Source organism: Podarcis raffonei, chromosome 13 (genome assembly GCF_027172205.1).
Source record: "Podarcis raffonei isolate rPodRaf1 chromosome 13, rPodRaf1.pri, whole genome shotgun sequence".
NCBI lineage: Eukaryota > Metazoa > Chordata > Lepidosauria > Squamata > Lacertidae > Podarcis > Podarcis raffonei.
The window spans coordinates 824,705-841,854 of NC_070614.1; the positions used below are offsets into that span (position 1 = coordinate 824,705).

Genomic DNA, 17,150 nt, shown 5'->3' on the forward strand with positions numbered 1-17,150 from the left:
TTCCTATGCTTTTGCACCCTTGGAAAACGTAGTGTGCACAACAACAGGGGTGCCATCTGTTTCTGCCATAATCAGTGGGGAGCTGTAAAATGTGCCCCCAGGAAGCCCTTTCAGATCATATGATGCTACAAAGAGAAAGAAAGAAAGGTGATGCTGAGCTGACGCACATTTCCAAATTCCATCCCCTTCTAACTGCTTCACTCCCCAAAGCCACTGAAGATTTTAAAATCATGGCAGCAGCTGTTGCCACGGAAACAAACTGAAGCAATCAATGCTGGAGGATGAGCTGGCAAAGCTGGGAGAGGAGCAGGAGAGTCAGCTCCAAAGAGGTGGGGGGGGGGCATGGATCTTTCCCTGGAACATTTTCAAAGCAGCAGAGGCAGAGGAAGGGAGCTCTTGGGGGAGGGGGCACAAAAAGCACCTTGAGCAGGAGAAAGCAGAGGCTATGACCTTCAAAGAGAAAGGAAATGGCCCCGGATCCTCAGCCAACTCACAGCAGAAAGCTCCCCCCTCCCAGGTATTTCAGGGGGGGGGGCACCAGCAACTGACTTTAAAATAAAATGAAACACACAATTGTTAATTGCGCCCATGGCTAGTTTGGTCCCAAACCCACATATGAGCAAAAATAAAATAACTCCGGCTCTTAAAGGATGGTTCATGTATCTTGTATCAGGTATAGATACCATCATCTTAAAAGATACATTCTCCCAACTCTCACATATTTTTACTTATTTTTGTTTATTTATTTAACTGAATATTTATTTTATTCGTTTATTTTATTAATTTCTATACCGCTTTATATTTTTAAGAAAAATCTCAAAGCAGTTTACAACATATTAAATCAATAAAACATAATTAAAGCAATCTGAAGAAAGTCAAATATAGAGTATACAGTCAAAGCAACATAACAGAAAACTAAAATATTATCTTAAAGATTTCAAAATAAAGCATTACAAAGGAGGTCAACTACAGAATGCATACTTAGCACAGTAGGGCTGGGGGAGTCTGGCCCTGCCCCCTAGGCCAGGTGGAAAGGGCCTTGCAGGGAGCAGCCTCCACGCCTCACAGCCTTCTTTAAGAAGCTCAAAGTGGCATACGCAACTTTCTCCCTCTTTTGTCTTCACAACAACCCTGCGAGGCAGGTAAGGCTGAGAAAAGCAGTGACAGGCCCAGTGCGCTTCATGTCCAAGCCGGGCTATGAATCCCAGGCGCCAGTCCCACACTCTAACCTTGCACCACATTGGCTCCCTTCTCACAGACATGTTTGCCCTCTACATTTTTTTAAAAAAAGAGCAACTCATATTGTATATAAGTGTGTTTTCTCAACCTGCCTTCCAATGGAAGTTTTTAGTTGGTCAAACAATTTCTAACCTATTTACAGAATAAGATACTGCAATTCTCCTAATCAGAAGAGATGTAGATTCGCATCAACTTCACCAACAGTTCTGTGTTCTGTTGACCATCCAACAGAGGAAATGGCTTGGAACGCCCCAACTTGTGTCGCTGGGTGGTGGGAAGGTAGGAGTCGTAACCCAGTCCCATGCGGAGGCACCAGGTTGCGGGAGGGGGCTCTGCTTTTACAAAAATTAAGTGAGGAGGTGGCAGAGAACCTCAGAAGAGTCAATGGCCCACATAGTCCAGCATCCTGTTCTCACAGCAGCCACCCAGAGGCCCACAAGCAAGGCCAGGGCACACCAGCGCTCTCCCACGTGCAATTCCCTGCAAGGGGCATTCAGGGGTATGCATGCTTCTTTAACAGGAGAGGGAGAGGGTAAGAAGACTGGGTGTGGGATCAAGCCAAATGGGGGGCCCTGTAGTCCAGCCACCCAGAGGCCCCCATGGGAAGCCCACCATTAGACTCTCCCCAATTGCAATTCCCAGTAAGTGGTCTTCAGAGGTATCCTGGCTCCACCAGTGGAGGCAGAACATAGGAAGTGCTTGGCTGTGGGATCCATGCCGTCCAGCCTCCTGTTCTCACCATGGGCAGCCAGGGGCCTGTGGGATCTGAGCACAAGGCTTCCAGCAACTGGCATTCAGACTGTGGAGGCAGAGGACAGCCCATGTGGCCGATCCTCTTTTAAGGCCCTCCTAGTTGGGGGCCATCACTGCCTCTGGTGGGAGCGAGTTCCACTATGCACTGCACAAGGAAGGCCTTTCTGTCCTGAATCCTCCAATGTTCAGTTCATTGGATGTCCATGAGGAAACGGCTCTCACTGACTGCAGGCCATTCTGAGAACAACCACCGACGCCACACAATCAATAACTCTGCAGAAAAAGCTATCCAAGAATAGACTTTAAGAGTGTTCAGCACTAAGGAATAAAAACATCTTAAGCTCATTGCCGGCAGAGCAGGCAATTAAAAGGTGCTGGAGACGACCTCCACCTTGTGCCCTGGGAGCCCCATTTAAAAATCAAAGGGAAGGCACACAGCTGAGGAGGATGCTTTCTGGGTCAGCAGGATGCTACCCTCGCTGCCACTGCGCCCCCCCCCCCGGGTGTTAAGTTACCACCACCCCTCCAATATTGGTGGGGTTGCCAAGGCAACCAGAAGAACTTCATTCTGCTTTCTCACCATCAATACATAAATTGGGACTGCATGAACTGGTTCCCTTGCTATTCCTTTAGAGTCAGCCAGAAAGAGAAAAAGATGCTGACATAATTTTTTGCTTGCTTCGCACCCCTCTTCACGCAAACCATGGCTGTGTTTTTTCAGTGTGTTTCACCTTTGGGACACAATTCATGTGTGTGTGTGTGTGTGTGCGCGCGCGCGTGTGAATGTGAACGTGATGCTTTTTGGCAAAGCATCATTTCCCCAGCACTCGTCACTATAAAACTATCTCACAAGACGATGGGCCCCATCTGCACTCTAGATGTAAAGTGGTATCGCACCACTTTAAGCAGCCATGGCTTTCCCCAAAGAATCCTGGGAATTGTAGTGTTAAGGGTGGTGAGCATTGTTGGGAGACCCCCTATCCCCCTCACAGAGCTACAGTTCCCTGAGAAGAGGGACTGACCATTAAACCACACTGAGAATTGAAGTTTTGTGAGACAAATAGTTCTGTTAGGGCCTCTCAGCACCAAACAACAAACTACAGTTCCCAGGATTCTTTGGGGGCAAGGCTATGATAGTTTAAAGTGGCTTGCTAGTGTTTTACATTTACAGTGGGGACACTTTCATATTAGCCCCCCCCCCCAGATTCCTTGAGAGGAGCTCAGAGAAGGAGGAGGAACGTGTTTTCGGGCCACCCAACTCCTTCATCCCAGAGATCATAAAGTGGGCAGGCATGCTTGCTCCCTCTCTCTCTCAATTGCAAATTACATGCAAGCAGAGAAGCACAATTTATTTGACTAACAGAGGAATTGCCAGCTCACAACTGCAAACAGAAATAAAACTCCCAGGCCAATGAGGACACGTGCTCATATTTCTTATTTCTTGCACAACCTGCACCCCAACACAGGAGATACAAGGCAGTCCGGCCTGGAGAACATCACCACCCAAGGTTTGTGACACGTTCCCCATGTGCCACAGTTCACATCCCAGCCCAGTTTGCCTTTCACATCCTGGTCCCTCCCTGAGAGGCAGCCTGAATGAAACTCATCTCTGGCACTTACATAACCATCATCACAGTAGCTTGCTGATTAAAAGCCCTATACAGACTCCAGCTCTCCCAGGCTCACAAGAAGAGGCGCACAGCACCTATGGCTGGGTACATGGCTGGAAGGGAGGCTGTAGGAGGAGCAGGCAGCATTGTGGCTCAGGGACAGAGTGCCTGCCTCACAAGCAAAAGGTCCCAGGTTCAATCCCTGCCTCAGAGCCTGGAGAGCAGCTGCTCCTTGTGTCAGCTGGAAAGGGTGGAGCAGTCCCAAAGACCACCCTGCCCCATGGGAGACCACCATGTTGAGCAGAGGCCAGAAAGAAAAATGGGCCCAGTAGTTGACGTGGGCCTCACCTTTGCACAGGAGGTTTCATCCCAGCCATGCCAAAATCTAAGGGCAAATCCACAGTATATATTTAAAGCACATGACTTCCTTGCAAAGTATCCTGGAAAGTGCTGTGTCTCCCCACCAGAGCTACAATTCCCAGTAGTCTTAACAAACTACAGGTCCCAGAATTCTTTGGGGGAAGTCACTTTTTAAAATCTGCCTCGTGTGGATCTGCACGGAGGTTTCCCTACATGCACTTCTCCATCCAGGCTCCCAGTTAAAGGGGACACATCCCAATCGGGCCAAAGGATGGTGCCGGGCTGGTGAGGGGCACAGCCTGCAAAGAGGGTTGGCCAGGGAGACCTCATGCAGAGGTTCCCCATCCCTGGCATGGACCGTCCTGAGCTAGATGGACCAGTGGGCTCTCTGGATTCCGATGAGAGGCAGCGGGAGCCCCTGGTCTCTCTAGCCCCCAGCAAGGGCTTTGCTCCAGTCCGTGACAAAAGAGGAGAGGCTTTGAGTGGAGAAGCATCAGGCCTTGGCAAACGAATGCAGTGACCTCTTCTTGTTCATCTTGCCCTTGATGGGTCTGTCAGGACGCAGCAACAGATGATGCCAGAATTCAATTAATGGGCGCAACGGAGCCAAACTTCCCCATGGGGTCACGCCAGCCAGCCTGCAGCTCCACTCCCAAGAGCAGCACAAGTGAATGTGCAGTGAGAGGGAGCTGCAAAGGGGTAGCCCAGTACCAGCCACACACACCTCCCAGGCTGTGGGCTCTGCACAATCCAGAACTAGACTTACATAAGCAGCAACTCTTTTAGCACCACATGGGAAAGATTGGAGGGGGGGGAATCAAAATCAGAGCCATCTCAGTTCTGATCCTTGGGGGAGGGATGAGGGGGAGGATGAAAGGGTCTTGAACCCTTAGGAATGTTCATCAGCTAGGCAGACAGGTCCAGATGTCATGCTGCCAGAGACCTTGAGAAATTCTTCGTGTTCCAATAACGCTGAAGGCAACAAAGATAATAAATAAGCTGTCCAGAGGGCAAGCAATGCCCATCTTCCCCAGGACATGTTCCAGACTAGAGAGGAAGGGTTGTCCCCAGATGGGGGAAAGCCACTCTGTGTGTCCTCAGAGACTCCCTTTACCTCTACTATCTCATCTTGCCCCAGGGACTAGTGTCGTCTTAAACTTAAGTCCTGTTGGATCAGGAAGAGATGTCCAGCACCCGACTCTCTCAGTGGCCAGCCAGATACCTGAGGGAAGCCCCCCCACGGGCCCCAGCACCACCTGCGATGCCCAACAACTGGTCACCTCTCCACGCCACCTCTCATCTGTGCACCTCCATGGTGACCTTGCTGCCATGGCCTGCCCCAAATAAGGGGAGCATGGGAGACAGGAGCAAGGTCTCTGAGCACGTGAAGACTGCAAGGACCACTATGACAGGGTAACCCCGCACATGCAGGACAAAATGGGGAAGGAGTGACATGCGCCCCCCCCAAATCTGGAGAGTTTTGCATCCCTTCCTGCATTGCCTCGCTTTCCTTTTTTAAACAAACTGATCTGCTGTTTGGGGTAACAACCCCCCCATGTCCATTTGCAGCTGGTCAGGTCTCTTCTTCCTGAGAGGAGGGAGGAAATCTCCTCGCTCAGTCTAAAGCCCCCAAAAAGGTGGGACATGGGAAACGGTGCTTTACTCTCCCCCGCCCCCCGCCTTGAATAGGATGAGTCAAGCGCATGGAGCCAAAGGCAGGAGACTCTTAAGTCGCACCCCCGAAAGCCCCAACACTCCCCCAGCGCGCAAAGGCAAAGTTACCGAACGAGCCCGCCCCCCCCCCGCTGCCCCAGCAGCGCGCACCCACCTCTTTCTTGGCGCTGCGCAGGAGGCGCTGCCGCGTCTCGGCCTCGGCGGGCAGCAGCAGCAGCGACGAGGGCGTCAAGGCGCGGAGGGCGGCCGCCGAGCCCCCCGCCGCCCCCCGGCTGCCGCCCCCCGCCGCGCCCGCCCCCCGCCGGCCCCCGGCCGGAGACGAGGAGCAGGAGGAGGAGGAGGTCGTCGCCGCCGCCGCCGCCATCGTGCGCTTCCTCCTTCTGCCCGAGCGCAGGGAGCCGCTAGCCGCCGAGGGCGGGTGGCTGCGCTGCGCGGGGCTGGGCGAGCCCGACGCGGCGCCCCTCCCAGCTCCCCAGCCGCCTCCGCCTACTGCCTCCGCCGGCCGCCTTCCAGCGGACTAGCCGCTTGGCACCGCGAAGGGGAGGGGCTTCGCTGGCGCCTCCACCCCAGCCAGGAAACGCGAAATGATATGAAATTCAATAATCAATTGCTAAACATTTACCTACAGGATATAATGAATGAAAATTTAATATTAGGGAAAGTCCCAGCGACTTGGAAAGAGGCATTGTTGTTGTTGTTGTTTAGTCGTTTAGTCGTGTCCGACTCTTCCTGACCCAATAGACCAAAGCACGCCATGCCCTCCTGTCTTCCACTGCCTCCCGCAGTTTGATCAGACTCATGCTGGTAGCTTCGAGAACACTGTCCAACCATCTCGTCCTCTGTCGTCCCCTTCTCCTTGTGCCCTCCATCTTTCCCAACATCAGGGTCTTTTCCAGAGAGTCTTCTCTTCTCATGAGGTGGCCAAAGTACTGGAGCCTCAGCTTCAGGATCTGTCCTTCCAGTGAGCACTCAGGGCTGATTTCCTTCAGAATGGAGAGGTTTGATCTTCTTGCAGTCCATGGGACTCTCAAGAGTCTCCTCCAGCACCATAATTCAAAAGCATCAATTCTTCGGCGATCAGCCTTCTTTATGGTCCAGCTTTCACTTCCATACATCACTACTGGGAAAACCATAGCTTTTACTATACGGACCTTTGTTGGCAAGGTGATGTCTCTGCTTTTTAAGATGCTGTCTAGGTTTGTCGTTGCTTTTCTCCCAAGAAACAGGCGTCTTTTAATTTTGTGACTGCTGTCACCATCTGCAATGATCATGGAGCCCAAGAAAGTAAAATCTCTTACTGCCTCCATTTCTTCCCCTTCTATTTGCCAGGAGGTGATGGGACCAGTGGCCATGATCTTGGTTTTTTTGATGTTGAGCTTCAGACCATATTTTGCGCTCTCCTCTTTCACCCTCAATAAAAGGTTCTTTAATTCCTCCTCACTTTCTGCCATCAAGGTTGTGTCATCTGCATATCTGAGGTTGTTGATATTTCTTCCGGCAATCTTAATTCCGGCTTTGGATTCATCCAGCCCAGCCTTTCGCATGATGAATTCTGCATATAAGTTAAATAGGGATACAATATACAGCCTTATCGTACTCCTTTCCCAATTTTGAACCAATCAGTTGTTCCATATCCAGTTCTAACTGTAGCTTCTTGTCCCACATAGAGATTTCTCAGGAGACAGATGAGGCACTCCCATTTCTTTAAGAACTTGCCATAGTTTGCTGTGGTTGACGCAGTCAAAGGCTTTTGCATAGTCAATGAAGCAGAAGTAGATGTCTTTCTGGAGCTCTCTAGCTTTCTCCATAATCCAGCGCATGTTTGCAATTTGGTCTCTGGCTCCTCTGCCTCTTCGAAATCCAGCTTGCACTTCTGGGAGTTCTCGGTTCACATACTGCTTGAGCCTTCCTTGTAGAATTTTAAGCATAACCTTGCTAGCATGTGAAATGAGTGCAATTGTGCGGTAGTTGGAGCATTCTTTGACACTGCCCTTCTTTGGGATTGGGATGTAGACTGATCTTCTCCAATCCTCTGGCCACTGCTGAGTTTTCCAAACTTGCTGGCATATTGAGTGTAGCACCTTAACAGCATCATCTTTTAAAATTTTAAATAGTTCAGCTGGAATACCATCACTTCCACTGACCTTGTTATTTGCAGTGCTTTCTAAGGCCCATTTGACTTCACTCTCCAGGATGTCTGGCTCAAGGTCAGCAACCCCACTACCTGGGGTGTGCGAGACATCCATATCTTTCTGGTATAATTCCTCTGTGTGTTCTTGCCACCTCTTCTTGATGTCTTCTGCTTCTGTTAGGTCCTTTCCACTTTTGTCCTTTATTATGGAAATCTTTGTACGAAATGTTCCTTTCATATTTCCGATTTTCTTGAACAGATCTCTGGTTCTTCCCATTCTGTTGTTTTCCTCTATTTCTTTGCATTGCTCGTTTAAGAAGGTCTTCTTGTCTCTCCTTGCTATTCTTTGGAAATCTGCATTAAATTTCCTGTATCTTTCACTATCTCCCTCGCATTTTGCTTGCCTTCTCTCCTCCGCTATTTGTAAGGCCTCATTGGACAGCCACTTTGCTTTCTTGCATTTCCTTTTCATTGGGATGGTTTTAGTTGCTGCCTCCTGTATAATGTTACGAGCCTCCACCCATAGTTCTTCAGGCACTCTGTCCACCAAATCTAAATCCTTAAACCTGTTCCTCACTTCCACTGTGTATTCATAAGAGATTTGGTTTAGATCGTATCTTACCGGCCCAGTAGTTTTTCCTACTTTCTTCAGTTTAAGCTGGAATTTTGCTATAAGAAGCTGATGATCTGAGCCACAGTCAGCTCCAGGTCTTGTTTTTGCTGACTGTATAGAGCTTCTCCATCTTTGGCTGCAGAGAATATAATCAATCTGATTTCGATGCTGCCCATCTGGTGATGTCCATGTGTAGAATCGTCTCTTGTGTTGTTGGAAAAGAGTGTTTGTGATGACCAGCTTGTTCTTTTGACAGAACTCTATTAGCCTTTGCCCTGCTTCGTTTTGATCTCCAAGGCCAAATTTGCCAGTTGTTCCTTTTATCTCTTGATTCCCTACTTTAGCATTCCAATCCCCTATAATGAGAAGAACATCCTTCTTTGGTGTCACTTCTGAAGGCATATATAACATTAATTCCAAAACAAGATACTGATGTGGCTTCCATAAAAAATTATAGACCGATTTCATTATTAAATAATGATTATAAATTGTTTGCTAACATAATGGCCAATAGAATGAAAACAGTATTGGAAGAGTACATACACCATGATCAGGCAGGATTTCTTCCAGGTAGACAAATTAAGGATAATATAAGAAATATTACAGATATTATAGAATACCTGGAAATGAGAAATGAAAAACAAGCAGCATTGATGTTTATAACAAAATTTTAAAAATCCTTCCAGTAACACGTTAGAGACCAACTAAGTTTGTTATTGGTATGAGCTTTTGTGTGCATACCTGCAGAAGTGTGATACCTGTGACACTGAAAAAGCATTTGACAATGTCTCTTGGGAGTTTATGAAAAAAAGTACTTGAAGAAATGAATTTCAGAGAAAATTTTAGAAAAGGAATCCAAGCTATATACAATGGTACCTCAGGTTACATACGCTTCAGGTTACAGACTCTGCTAACCCAGAAATAGTGCTTCAGGTTAAGAACTTTGCTTCAGGATGAGAACAGAAATTGTGCTCCGGCGGCACGGCAGCAGCAGGAGGCCCCATTAGCTAAAGTGGTGCTTCAGGTTAAGAACAGTTTCAGGTTAAGTACGGACCTCCGGAACGAATTAAGTACTTAACCCGAGGTACCACTGTATTCAGATCAAAAAGCGAAATTAATTGTCAATCAGGTGGTAACAGAAGAATGTAAAATACAAAAAGGAACAATACAAGGGTGTCTGCTATCACTTTTATTATTTATTTTAGTCCTGGAAGTCCTGGCGAGAAACATAAGGGCAGATGAAAACATTAAAGGAATTAAAGTAGGGGAAAAGTCATATAAATTGAAAGCCTATGCAGACGATCTGGTAATTACAGTTGAAGATCCCAAAAACACTCTTCTGACAGTGTTAGAAAGAATTCAAGAGTTTGGGCAAGTAGCAGGATTTACATTAAACAAAAGTAAGACCAAGTTATTAGTTAAAAATCTAACAGAAGCAGATAAAAAGGAATTATCTCAAACCATAGAAATAGAAACCCATAAAAAGGTTTAATATTTAGGAATTTGGCTAACAACCAGAAATATCAATTATGATATTATGATATCAATTATGAAAATGTTGGAATGAGTTAAAAAGGAATCTAGAAATATGGGGCAGAATGAATTTATCATTATTAGGAATAATTGCAGCAATTAAAATGAACACATTGCCAAAAATGTTGTTTTTATTCCAGACAATACTGGTAATAAGCAACACAGTCTGCTTCAGAAATGGCAAAAAGATATTTCTAAATTTATCTGGAAAGGGAAGAAACCAAGGATAAAACATAAAATATTAACAGATACTAAAGATAGAGGAGGTTTCTCCCTTCCAGATTTCAAACTTTATTATGAAGTGAGCTGTGCTACTTGGATCCGGGATTGGATTAAATTAGAAAATACTGATTTACTGGATCTGGAAGGACATGATAATAGATTTGGTTGGCATGTGTACTTATGGTATAATAAAGCAAAAGTACATAAAGCTTTTCTTAATCATATAATCAGGAAATCGTTGATAAAAGTATGGGGGAAATATAAAGATTTATTAGAACAAAAAACTCTGTGGTGGGTCGCCCCAACAGAAGCAATTTCAATTAAAAAGATAAATATGGAAGGGAAATGGCCGACATATAGAGATTTGCAGATAGAAAGAGAAGGGAAATTAAAACTTAAGGATTATGATGAGATAAGAGAACACATTCATGATTGGCTACAGCATCGTCAATTAAATGAGGTTTTTAAAGAAGATAGTAAGAAAGGATTTGGATATATCATATCTAGATTTCAAAGAGAAATTGTAGATGATAATAATAAGCTCTTAAAGAAAATGTGTAATTTATTATTAGAATGGGAGACTAAAGATGAAGAGGTCAAATCTGTAACAATTAAATGGGCACAAGATATAGGACACAACATACAAATGGATGATTGGGAAAAATTATGGACTCCACTCTGGATTTGTGGAAGGTTGCCTCCTTAGTCCTTTCTGCTCCTGAAGATATCCCACAAGGCAAAGGAGGTTTAGGATCAGACTTTTTCTTCTCCTAGATGGGCTCCCTTTCCAGGTGGACAAGCCCCATCTGCCCCTCACTTCCCTCCACAACAAAGGCAGAAACTACCTTCCTGACTGTTGGACCTGCTTTTGGTCTCTCTCATCAGATCCGTCTGCCAGAGCCTGTCTTTGCATGCAGGGAAGTCCCTAACTTCCCAAGGATTTGAGACCCATCGGTTCTCCTCCCCTGGTTTAGCTGGCCAGTCAAAGCTGTTCCCAAGATTGTGGCTGCTGTGGCATGCTAACAGCTTCTAGGAGCCACAGGTGAGAGCCGAAGGGCAGGCGGGGAGGACCAAAGGTGGACAAACTACCCCAGAAGGAGCATGATGTTTCCCCTACCAGAAGATGTTCTACCCTAACACCCCAATATATAAATGTAATGAATAAAGAAACACATGCTTGGATATGTAATGAATATGCAATAAGCAGTCCTAGTATGGGAAGACTCCTCCTCTCTCACTGGTAGTTAGAGCTCATTTTTTAGTCCTTTTTGGGGAAGGGCCATCCTGCCCTCTCGGGGGGGGGGGGCTCCTGACTCTCAGCTGCCCTCCTCCTAGAGGGAGCCCTGCCTGCGCTTCCTCATGTAGCTGGAAAAGCACCAGGTACAGGAGAGGCCCCAGGATGAAGGAGGTAAAGGCTTCCTTGCCCTTTGCCCACCAAGGCTTTGGATGTTTCTCCCCACCCCCCACTGAAATCTCCACTCCTGTCAATCTTCCTGCACCCCTTGCAGGCAGATGAACATCAGCTCAGCCCGGCCTGTCACTTCCCATCAAGGTCAGCTTCACAGAGCAACTTCTGAACTGTGGGCAGGAGCCCAAAAGGGAGCTGGGCCTCACCACCTTCCTGGGCTGGCAGCTCAATAACATGCTCCGTGTCGTTTCTCTCCGTGTCCCACGCCTCTTTTCCAGGGAAGAAGAAGCTGAGAGGAGCGCCAAATGCTGCTTCTGAGGTGGCCAGCTTTCATGCTAAACCCTGCTCCTATGCCTCTCACCAGTAGCTTGATCTACACACATCATCTGGGGGCTTCTAGTGCTCATCTGCCTGCAGTGAAAAGCTTTGCCTGCATATTGAGCTGGTCTTAAAGGCAGAGGAGCAGCCCAGGCAAGGGTCCTCCTGACCATGGCCACGACTTCGCCCCCTCCCGGGGGTCAACTTCTTCCAAAGCTTTACATGAGTCACCTTCAGCCTTTTGGTTCCTTCTCCTTCACAGTCTCCTAACAAGGGCAGAAGGTCCCAGGTTCAGTCCTTGACATTTCCCATTGAAGAGGCCAGAGGGCAGACCTGGGAAAGGTCTCTGTCTGAGACTCTGGAGAGCCACTGCCACTACAAAGAGGCATGACTGGCCTAGATGGATAGACATAGCTGTCTCCAAGGTTTAAATCCCAACCAAGGGCTTCTTAATTCAGGCTCTATCAATGGGACCTGCAGGCCAAGACATCCAGAGAGTACCAGACTGGCAAAAGCTGCATTCATTTCATATCTGACGCTCACTAGAGCTCAGGCTGTTTAGTCGGCATAGAAATCCAGGGCTCATCACAGAGACATATAAAGTTCTAAGATGAAAGTGGCTCTGAATATACACATCTCAGCACAACTAGACACACTCCCGAGATTCTAGGATCCAAACACTTTTGTTTAAAGAGGAAAGCTAAGGGAGTTTAAAATTCTACCTCAACTTGAATGGCGTGCAAAATGGAGAATCCTTTGCAGTCTCACTGACATTTTCCACAAAGCCCCACTTTGCCATGGTCTGCCACTGCCACCCAATGCTCACCAGGTGAAGGCGCAACACTGAAACACACACGCTCGCCCTCTTGAAGGGTCGGCACTATACTGAAAAAAGGAGAATTTAGTGGCATGTTGAAATTCTTGACATGGAAATGCCAATGGGAAGAGATGGGGACAGCTTCACCCTTCCAAATTGCAACTCTCCAGCAGTTTCCAAATAATTTCCGTTCAAATGGAGGTGATGCAGGGATTCCTGACTTGCAAGGGACCAGCCTGGGAGGCAACCTTGGGCCTGAGCACATACTGTCTTAGGACGTGACCCCTGCTTGGGTGGCCCATGACAACTGTTTGACAGCGATGTAAAACCTCCATGTCCAGTGACCAGGGGTGTTGCTATGTGACAAAAAGAACTAGGGTGCAGGCCCCTGGGCAAATATGCTCAGATTGCATGTGTGCATATGCAAATTTAGAATTTGAATATCACAGAAGGCAATTTAATCATTGACTGCCTATTGATTTCCCAATGGATCCTGCTCCAAATTGATGGAATTTTTTTTAATAACTCTGATTCACTAGATCATTTCTAGATAAATGGATCTTAAATTAATTTATTTACCTCTGTGTTTCAGAAGCCGGGGGGAGCAGGCAAGAGAAGCAGGTAGGTGTCACTATCTTTTGCAACAGCCTGCTGACTGCATTCATAGGACAGTTTATTCCATGTTCACAATGTTTCCCTAACTGTTAATTTCTGTGCTTTATTTGAGCTTTCACATGACATAAAAGCCACTGCTAGAAATGTTGTGGAATATAGTGCAATCTTAGCAAATGTGTTGTTTGCAAATGGATTTTTTCCTGGAAGGAAATAACACAGAAGCAAGCACTAAACTTACATTTCACTATGTCTTTGGAAGAGACTTTTATGTGGAATGAAAACTCAGATTATAATACAGACCTGCAAAGCCCTAAATGGCCTCAGCCCTGTATACCTAAAGGAGTGTCTCCACCCCCATTGTTCAACCTGGGCACTGAGGTCCAGCGCCGAGGGTCTTCTGGTGGTTCCCTCAATGCGAGAAGTGAAGTTACAGGGAACCAGGCAGAGGGCCTTCTCGGATGTGGCACCCGCCCTGTGGAATGCCCTCCCACCAGATGTCAAAGAAATAAACAACTATCTGACTTTTAGAAGACATCTGAAGGCAGCCCTGTTCAGGGAAGTTTTTAATTGATGAATTATTGTATTTTAATATTTTGTTGGAAGCCACCCATAGTGGCTGGGTAAACCCAGCCAGATGGGTGGGGTATGAAAAACAAACAAACAAACAAATAAACAGTTCGGGAAATGCCCTGAAAATGTGATAGGTGCTGTGTGAAGGCAGACCTAGACAAACATTTTGTCTGATCTGGCAAAGCATTTGCTTATGTTCTTAGAACAAATGTTGAGCTATGAGGTCTCCATGTTGAGAGGCAGGTCTACCTCCAGAGACCAGATGCTGGAAATTAAGGAACTGGAGAAGACACACTGCCTGGATGGCCTGCTCAAGGGCTCCTAAGAGGCATCTCTCTGGCGCCTGTTGGGAAAAGAATGCTGATTTGGCTGGGGCAGGACCTGTGGCCCAACAGATCTTGTTGAACCCAAACTTCCATCTGCCCAAGCCACCAAGAGTTTGAGATTGCAGGTGTTGGGGTTCCACCAACATCTGAAGGGCCAACTCCTGGTCTAGGCTTCAAAAATACTATCCAAATTCTGCAGCCTGAAGACGTTCTGCAAGTTCTTTTAAGAACATAATAAAATATGAAGTGCCTGCTGGATCAGGCCAATGGCCCATCTAGTCCCACATCTTGTTCTCCTGGTGGCCAACCAGATGCCTCTGGGAGACCCACAAGCAGGATACAAGCACAAGTGCAACTCTCTCCTCCTGTGGCTTCCAGCAACTGGCATTCAGAAGTACCTGCTGTCTCCAGCTGTGGAGGCAGAGCATAGCCATTGTGGCTAGTAGTCACCAATAGCCCTCTTCTCTCTAATCCTCTTTTTAAGCCATCCAAGCTGGTGGAAAAGACCCTGATGCTGGGAAAGATGGAGGGCACAAGGAGAAGGGGACGACAGAGGACGAGATGGTTGGAGAGTGTTCTCGAAGCTACCAGCATGAGTTTGACCAAACTGCGGGGGGCAGTGGAAAACAGGAGGGCCTGGCGTGCTCTGGTCCAGGGGGTCACGAAGGGTCGGACACGACTAAACGACTAAACAACAACAAGCTGGGGGCGATCACTGCCTCCTGTGGGAGTGAGTTCCAGAGTTCAACTGTGCTTGTCCCCAGAGGCCCACTGGGAAGCTGCACCTCAGTGCAACAACATTCTCTGCACTTGTGATTCCCAGCAACTGGCATTCAGGAGCCTACCCACCATGGCTGGTAGTAGCCACTGGTAGTCTTATCTTCCTGTTTCCAAGCATTGCCAGTGGGCTTCTGCAGGAGAAGCTCTGAATGGATCAGACTATTTGTCTATACCTCTCTGCAGCTTGTGCCACTTACTCAGCACTGCCATTCAGCCTGATCCTCTTTGCCATGATTTTAAATTTCCAGTGTTGACCTTTCGCTAACCTGATCTTGGGGGGGGGGGACGGGACCTGAGGCCAATATGCCTGGAGGCAGAAGATGCTGTAGCCCAGCCTGCAGGTGGCCCACAATAGCATGCCTGACTGGTTCAGTGCTCATGAGGGCCTGGTCTCTCGCTCCGAGTTCTCCACCTCCACCTTGCGAATTCCTTTGCTCCTTTGATTGACAACCTAGAGCCAAAGATGACAGGAGATGTGAACATCACACTGACAGAACAGATAGGGAACTAAAGAGACTACGCTTCCCTGGCTGAGTTTCTGAGACCAGCACCGCTGAGCAGAAGATAATGCTGTGTGCACGCCATTCTCCGATTGGCAAGACTGTGGTGTCTTTAGGAGATGTTGAGTTATTTGCACATAGATGCAACCTGAGCACAGGATACAGGGCTCACAGCATGAACCCCCGAGCACAACAAGAACCAGTCCTTGTAGGGACTGGGCCTGAGCTGGTCTCCATCCCACCAGGGCTCCTTGTGGACTTGCCCTGGTTGGCCCTCATTATGCCTCCTGTGTTCCTTACTTCCAGGCTCAGGTGCCTTCCCACATATGCCAGCAGTACATCTTTGCTGCTGTCCCTCAGATATCAGTCTCTTGGAGTATCGCTTCCGGCAGAGTTGCCATACTTCAGGAATTTCCTGGACATATATGGAATACTGCAGTCAGCAGCCCATGTCGGCAGTGTCATTTCCCCCCTGATTTTCCATAAAAGTAGATCAAAAACAGCATTTTTGAAATTTTGCAAAAAAACAACTTTTCTGTCAGGATTTTCATTGTTTGAAATATGACAACCCCAGCTTCCAGTGTAACATCCCACTTTCTGTGGGAGCAAAGAGCCCCTCAGAATCAGGGGGCTGGTCTGAGCCAAAGAGGCAGACCACAGCAAATGAAGGAAGGAAAGCACATCACAAAAGGAAAAGGATTTGGGAGGGAGGAGGAAAAAGGAAAACCTAGTCACTCTTTCTTACTTGCAGGGTTATTGCAATTACAGATGGAATGGAAATATTTCAAGGAGAGAAGGTGTCCTGAGTCGCTGGTCTCTCAGTAGGGTGGATGGAGAGGCCCCACAATTCAGTCCCTGCGCAAAAAGAGCCTCACAAAGTTCAACAGGACTTCATCCCAGGTTGAAGGAGTGTGGAAGATTCCAGGGTATGTCCCTGGTTGCAACTCACAGCAGCCATTCACTGGGACCATCCTCCCATGTCACAGATTGCAACTCCCTGGTAGGCCAGAGGCCCAGAACCTTTGTGTTAAGGTCTGCCTGGAAGAAAGGGAGGCAGGAGAGCAGAGCGCCCTGCTTCTGCCACCAGGACACTTGCAATGCCAATTTCCTCTCATTCTCCGGTAATCACTAAAATTCTTAGCTGGGTCTGAAACTTTGCACACACAGCAATTCCTGCACAACATCCAGCAATTCCTTCCCTGCAGATAAAAGTTGAGGCTATGGGGCTGGGTTTGGATTGCAGAGGCAGTGCCATCTCTCAGCCTGACCTACCTCACAGGAATGTTGTGAGGACAAGATGGGGAGGAGGAGAATTGTGAATGCTGCCTTGAGCTCCTTGTAGAGAAGGGAGGAGGGGATATAAATGTAATAATAATGAGGAGAAATGGTGACGGCGGCGGCACCTAGGGCCTCGGAGGGAGTCTGTGGCGCAGGCACAGTTTGGGCTGGGGCTTCCTCTTTGCCACTGAAGTCACACCAGCTCTTGTGGCCACGGACGTGCCTCCTTTGAAAGGCGGCTCCCACCTTCCTTTGATCCACCGCATCTCTTCCCAGTGGCTGCTCTGTGGCAGGTGGGGGGGTGCCCACCCCATCTGGCCCTCCCCTTCTGGGGTCTGCCTTCCCCTTCACCAACTTCTTCAGCTGAAATCCTGCAGGGGCGTTCAGGAGACGCAGCAGGAGG

At 47.8% G+C, this 17,150-nt stretch overlaps 1 protein-coding gene across 10 annotated transcripts in view; it reads right to left on the reverse strand.

Moving 5' to 3' along the window:
• SGSM1 (small G protein signaling modulator 1) overlaps positions 1-5,909 on the reverse strand; it is an 82,611-nt gene extending 76,702 nt beyond the window's left edge. For 6 of the 10 annotated variants that reach the window (XR_008327370.1, XM_053363242.1, XM_053363244.1 and 3 more), the window contains exon 1: positions 5,791-5,888. The gene's annotated coding sequence lies outside the window, so the exon portion shown is untranslated. Of the gene's footprint in view, positions 1-5,790 lie in introns of all 10 variants that reach the window. The other 4 variants (XM_053363247.1, XM_053363251.1, XM_053363249.1 and 1 more) reach the window with 1 other exon arrangement.
• Positions 5,910-17,150: the final 11,241 nt, after the last annotated feature.